Below are 7,256 nucleotides of genomic sequence, written 5' to 3' on the forward strand. Positions count from 1 at the left end.
TTTCTCCCGCGGAGCGGCTGGTAGTTTCGAACCACTGACCTTAAGGTTTGCAGCCCGATTCGTAACCACTACGCTACCAGAGCTCCTCTCTGCTGTGCATAAGGTCACTAATAAGGTCACTAATATTAGTCGGCACCTACTCGATGGCACCTAAAACAAACAACATTTAGTACCAATTATTCATTGAAAGAGAATGATACCAGTTTTGCTTTAAAAAATGTAATCAGAGAAAAAAGACTATTTCACAAAAGAATTAAACTTTGACTCTTGACTTGGTGAGAGACTAATGATATTTTGCATTTTATAGATAAAATTATTCTGTTTGCATCCTGTGAAACAAGTAATGATGGAAAATAAATTAGAGGTTCATAAGGATAAGACCTTAAAAGAAGCAGTAGAAATGGCTTATAAGGTATGTTTAATTGCAGTTAGTATTTAATTATTGATCTCAGATAAAAGTATTAAGATATTTCTAGAAGTTTTAATATCATTACTAGTAATATAAACACTTTCAATAACTTAGGTAGCATGTTTAATTCATGTCTCTTTTAAAGCTATAGCTTATACTCAGTAGAGTTTGAAAATTTTTATTCTCTGAAAGCCAATTAAACTTTCTAGAACCCAGACCTAGAATTTATTAATTAAATATGGTTATTTATTCATTCTTTTCATTGAGTTAGAAAATAATTTATTGAGTGTCCACTACAGGAAGCAAATGAACTAGACATGGTCCCTGATTCTTGGGAGTTTACAATCCAATTGGGGGGGGGCGGGGGGTTATATATATATATATATATATATATATATATATATATTATATATGTGCTAATGTAATGCTAGGAAATGGAATCTTAAAAGAATCTGTTCTTATCCCTATTTATCATTTTTATATTTCTATTAGCTCCACAAATGCATATATGCTGATATATAGGCTGAAGGATCCAACAAGAAATGCAAGTATGTTAACATACTATTATTTTATTTTAATCTATATTGTAAGCTCATTTCTTTTGCAAGTTTTGCAAACCCAGACAACCACTTTAAATGATGGTGCAATTAAGATTTTTTTATGCCTAGAACAGTTAATTATAAAGACTTTTATGAAATAATTCTTTACCAAGTGGTAAAAAGATTTGGAAAAAGCTGTTGAATTATTTTTAACACACTGAGAGGAAACAAGACATTTTCTGCATTATTGAAACTGTGTATTTGCAGTAAAATTGTATTATTTGCAATTTGGAGTAGTGATGATGAATCCAGAGCAGTGAGCAGTCATAGCTCACCAGCTGTGTGCCCTGGAGTGTTACTCAGCCTTTTTAAGTCCTTTTCTTATCTATAAAATGGGAATAATAATACTTCATAGGGAACTTATAAAAAATTAAATCACATTTTAAGCATTTAGTATCATATCGGGTTCTTAGTAGTAACTCAGTGCTAACTATAAGCTTTTTGGTAGTTTATTATCTAATTGTTTTCAGTAGGAACCCTATATGAACTAATCTTCTGACAACACTCTGAGTTAAATATCTCTGCTTATTTGCTTAGAAAGCAAAGGTTTTATGACCCTAGCACACTTCTGTTAATATACTTAAATTTTATTAATAATCCCAGAAATAATGCTGTATACAAAGTATGTGTTATTTGGTTTTTGTAATTTTTAAAAAATTACTGCTTTAAAGCATTGTGTGTCGTTTTTTTTCTTGTTAAAGTCATTCACCCATTGTTGCAAATAGATATAGGGTGTGCCATGTGCATTGTGTGTACATATAGATACATGACTGGGGGACATACTTTTTCAGATTCTTTTTGTAATTTTCGTTAAAATAGTAAAACAGTATTTTTGAGTCCATCATATTTTTCTGTCTTTAGAAATTGCTATGCTATTAGTAAATCTGTGTTAAGCATTATAATGATTGTGTTTAAATTTCTGCAAACCCCCATTAAATTGTGAATTCAACTGATGTATGGGTTAGGTCTTATTCATCTTTTGCCAAAGGATGAAAAAAAAGTTCAGGGTCTAGCATACTGTAGCTGTTCAAAAATGTATTGTGAAATTACTACAAATTCTAACAGGAAGTCACTTCAGAAGATTTCAGAACAGAAATAATTATTTTTCCTTCACAAATAAGAAAACTGTATTCCGAAGAGTGATTTTTTCCCAAGTCATACTCACCTGGGGGCATGTCAGTATTGTAGTTCACATGTCTTAGATGGCACTCACAATCTTCCAGAGTGCCATAACTCACCTTCCTCTATGTGCGCCGCTCTCTTGAATCTTGTGATGTAGCACTAGAAGGTGCTGGATGATATGATATGGGAATTTTTTTTTTTTTTTAATTAGAGTTCATTTCTCAAGGCAGTGGTGTTTGCTTTCCTTCGAGTCTTGAGGATTTGGGATGTTGTTCTTCCTATTTCATGCTTAATAACTTTTGGTTTTGTTAAACTTATGATTTTATATTGTCACTTAAATACCTCAAGCTATATATGAAGCTATGGTGATTAAAGCAAACTTTAGTAAAAAATAATTTTACATATGTGGTCAGTGATAACTAGTTTTTGCATGTGCTATTTTGGTCTCACTGGTTGTTTAAAAATAATAGCCTCAGAATTGGTACTCAGCTTTTCTTTAATTAAATGAGTCTTGATATATAGAGGGAGAAATGCAACATATGAACGGTTTGATTTTGTTTGTGACTTTGCCCACTTCAGTCAGAAGGCAGCTGAAGTACTTCTTCAAGAGCAAAGGAAAGATAATATTGTCAGTGAGTAATAATACACAAAGACAAATTGTATTTGTTGTAGAAGTAACAGTATTTATTGATTCTGTGTTTGATTTTAAGTAATACCTCTGTGGGGTAGGTGCTTGTATTAAGAGAAGAAACATAGGTCTAGAAAAGTTAAGTAACTTGCCCATGGTCACACAGTTGGAGGTTGATGGCACAATGTAAAGTCAGAAATGATTTTGTTCTTAAATTTCAAGATCTTTTTCATCCTAAAAATCTTAATCTACTTACTAGAGATGTGCTGGATCCAAGAGCCATTTCAGATAAATATATAGCTTTTAGAAGTATGAGCCCTGACCATGTGTGTTTATCAGCTAAATTGTCCTCACCCTTGCCTGAGATAAGTTGAGTAAATGATGTAATTGAGATATATTTTGATAGCTCTGTAGTAGAAGTGTATACTGTGGGAGCATAGTAAAGTGAGCTCAGTTGCATTGTTACTGCCTGTCTTATTAGTTATCTAGTGCTGCTATAATAAATACCAAAAGTGGATGGTTTTCACAATCAAATTTGTTTTCTCACAGTTGGGGTCTAGAAGTGTGTGCTGAGGGTAACAGCTCGAGGGAAAGGCTTTCTCTTTCTGTTGGCTTCAGCTTCTGCTTCTGGGTAGTCTTCATGTGGCTTGGCATCTCTCTTCCCCTATTTCTGTTTTTTTGGCTTGCAGAAAATATGTATACAGATTTTCTCTTTTCTTTTTATTGTGAATTGAGTGAAGGTTACAGAGAAGATCATGTTTTACATTCAGCAAATCATACACTTTGCTACATCTCAGTGACTGCAATCCCCTCCCTGAAACAAGTTGTCCTACTTCCTCCTTTTTGATTACCTATGTATAAATATCCTCTTTCAAACTTTTATATATTTGCCAGATACAATACATATATATTGGGGTATACAATTCATAAAATTGTCTTATTAATAGAATTTCTATTTTTATTGATAGAATTTCTAGAAGTGGATGAATACCCAGAACATATTAAACACTTGGTACAGAGAGAGAGAGAGTTGGAAGAACAAGAAAAGAGGCAACGTGAAATTGAGCGCAATACATGCAAGGTTAGATATTATAATTTTAATTGGAAAGTGCTGTTGAAGTTTGCTTAACTTCAATTCTCATAACTAGCCCATTGGGTTGATTCTATAGACTGTTGCCCTATCATGATCAATAAGCATTGTAACAACCATACTGCTAGGTTAAGATTTTATTTTATGCGTAATGATAATGCTCAGTGCAGTGAAAGGGACATTCTCATTCTGTTGCTCGAAGAATCACTTGGTAAAACATTGTATAAAAATTGGGTCATATTTACTAAAACCTTACATTAATTTTTTTTTTACATAATTTATCTTATAAAAGTATTACCTAGTGAAACAATCATAGATGCTGTAATGATTTTGACCCAAGAAATGTTTATTCTTCATAGTATTTTCCAAAGTAAAAAATTAGAACCTACCTTAATGTAAGAGGCTTGGTATGATTAAACAAATCATGATATATGTTTGTGAAAAAGCATATTTGTTGTTGTTGTTAGATGCCATTGAGTCGGTGCTGACTCATAGTGACCTGATGTACAGCAGAACGAAACACTGCCTGATCCTGGGCCAACCTCTCTACTGTTGCCACGCTCAAGTCCATCGATGCTGCCACTTAACCATTCCATCTCATTGGGGGTCTTTCTCTTTTTCTCTGACCTCCACCCTACCAAACATGACTCCTTCTCCAGTGACTGGTCCCTCCTCACAATATGTCCAAAGTACTGGAGACGAAGTTTGGCCATCTTGGCCTCCAGTAAGCACTCTGGCTGCACTTCTTCCAACACAGATCTGTTGGTTTTATGGGCAGCCCATGGCACTGTCAATATTCTTCTCCAACACCATAATTCAAAAGCATCAATTCTAATATGGTCTTCCTTATTTGCTGTCCACCTTCCGCATACACTTGAAGTTATTGAAAATATCATGGCTTGGGTGAGGCACACCTTAGTCCTCAGGCTGATAGCTTTGCTCTTCAATGCTTTAAAAAGGTCTTGTGCAGCAGTTTTACCTAATGCAGTACGTCGTTTGATTTCTTGACTGCTGCTTCCATAAATGTTGATAGTTGATCCAAGAAGAATGAAGCCCTTGACAACTTCAGTCTTTTCTCTGTTGATAAGAATGCTATTTATTGGTTCGGTGGTGCAGATTTTTGTTTTCTTTCATTGAGATGCAATCCATACCGAAGGCTGTGCTCTTTGATCTTAATCAGTAAATGTTTTAAGTCCTCTTCACTTTCAGCAGCAAGGTTGTATCATCTGCATATCGCAGGTTGTTAATGAGTCTTCCTCCAGTCCAGATGGCACGTTTTTCTTCATATGACTCAGCGTCTCAGATTATTTGCTCAGCATTCAGGTTGAATAAGTGTGATGAAAAACTACAACCTTGTCACACGCCTTTCTTAATTTTAAACCATTCAGTGTTCGCATGTTCTTTTCGAACAATTGTTTCTTGGTCCAGGTACGGATTTCTCAGAAGTACAATGAACTGTTCTGGAATACTCATACTTCGCAATGTTGTCCATAGCCTGTCATGATCCACACAATCAAAAGCCTTTGAGTAGTCAATAAAGCACAGGTAAACATCTTTCTGATATTCTCTGCTTTCAGCCAAGATCCATCACACATCAACAATGATATCCCTCATTCCACGGCCTCTTCTGAAGCCGGCTTGAACCTCTGGAAGTTCTCTGTCAATGTATGCTTGCAGCCGTTTCTGTATTACCTTTAGTAAAACTTTACATGCATGGGATATCTAAGAGATTGTCTGATGATTTCCACATTCCGTTGGGTCACCTCTCTTTGGAATGGGCACAAATATGGATCTCTTCCAATCAGTCAGCCAGACAGTCATCCTCCAAATTTCTTGGTAAGATGAGTTTGTGCCTCCTGTGCCACCTCACTTTCTTGAAAGATTTCAATTTTTATTCCATCAATTCCTGGTGCCTTGTTCTTTGCCAATTCCTACAATGCATCTTGGACTTCCTCCTTCAGTATTATTGGCTCTTGTTCATATTCTACCTCTTGAAATGGTTGAACATTAACCATTTCCTTTTGGTACAGTGACTCTGTGAATACCTTCCATCGTCTCTTGATGCTTTTTCTGCATCATTCAATAATTTGCCCAGAGAATCTTTCAATAATGAAAGTCGAGGCTTGAATTTTTTTCTTCAGTTCCCCCAGCTTGAGAAATGCTGAGCGTGTGTTCTTCATTTTTGGTTTTCTGATTCCAGATCTTTGCACATTTTGTTGTAATATTTGGCTTTATCTTCTCGAGCTGAATTTTGAAATTTTCTGTTCAGCTCTTGTACTTCCTCATTTCTTCCAGCCGGAAAATGAGCCCCTAAGATTGGAAGGCACTCAAAATGTGACTGGGGAAGAGCTGCCTCCTCAAAGTAGAGTTGACTGTGATAACGTGAATGGAGTAAAGCCCGTGGGAGAAAAGCCCGTGGTACTTTATTTGCTGATGGGGCACAACTCAAAATGAAGAGAAACAGCTGCAAACATCCATTGATAATTGGAACATGGAATATACGAAGTATGAATCTGGGAAAATTGGATGTTGTCAAAAATGAAATGGAACGCATAAACATTGATATCTTAGGCATTAGTGATCTGAAATTGACTGGTATTGGCCATTTTGAATCTGATGACCACATGGTTTACTATGCCAGGAATGACAAATTGAAGAGAAATGGTATTGCATTCATTGTCAAAAAGAACATATCCAGATCAGTCATGAGGTAGGATGTCTGTGATAGGATAATATCCATGCGCCTACAGGGAAGCCCAGTTAATACTACTACTATTCAAATTTACACACCAACTACTAAAGCCAGTGAATATGAAATAGAAGAATTCTACCAGCTTCATCAATCTGAAATTGATCAAACATGCAATCTTAGTATATTGATTATTACTGGTGATTGGAATGCAAATGTTGGGAGCAAAGAGCAAGGATCAGTAGTTGGAAAGTATGGCCTTGTTGATAGAGATGATGCTGGAGAACGCATGATAGAATTCTGCAACACCAATGATTTGTTCATTTCAAATACCTTGTTTTCTTTCATTGAGATACAATCCATACCGAAGGCTGTGCTCTTTGATCTTCATCTTTAGACAGCATAAGAGACGACTATACACATGGACCTCACCAGATGGACTACATAGAAATTAAATTGGCTACATCTCTGGAAAGAGATGATGGTTAAGAAGCATATGATTTTTGAAAATTACTGCTTTTGACTTTTTTATGAGTCATGTTGATGCTTTTGAGTTATGGTGTTGGAGGAGAATATTGAAAATGCCATGGGCTGCCAAAAGAACCAGTAGATTCGTTTTCGAATAAGTGCTGCCAGAGTGCTCCTTAGAGGCTAAGATGGCCAAACTTTGTCTCTCATACTTTGGACATATTGTCAGGAGGGACCAGTCGCTGGAGAAG

At 35.7% G+C, this 7,256-nt stretch overlaps 1 protein-coding gene across 1 annotated transcript in view; it reads left to right on the forward strand.

The window, feature by feature from the left end:
* The window catches only part of USP47 (ubiquitin specific peptidase 47), a 190,352-nt gene that overhangs the window by 146,544 nt on the left and 36,552 nt on the right, over positions 1–7,256 (forward strand). The gene's annotated exons all lie outside the window — the stretch shown is intronic.

Source organism: Chrysochloris asiatica, unplaced genomic scaffold (genome assembly GCF_000296735.1).
Source record: "Chrysochloris asiatica unplaced genomic scaffold, ChrAsi1.0 scaffold00083, whole genome shotgun sequence".
Taxonomy (NCBI): domain Eukaryota; kingdom Metazoa; phylum Chordata; class Mammalia; order Afrosoricida; family Chrysochloridae; genus Chrysochloris; species Chrysochloris asiatica.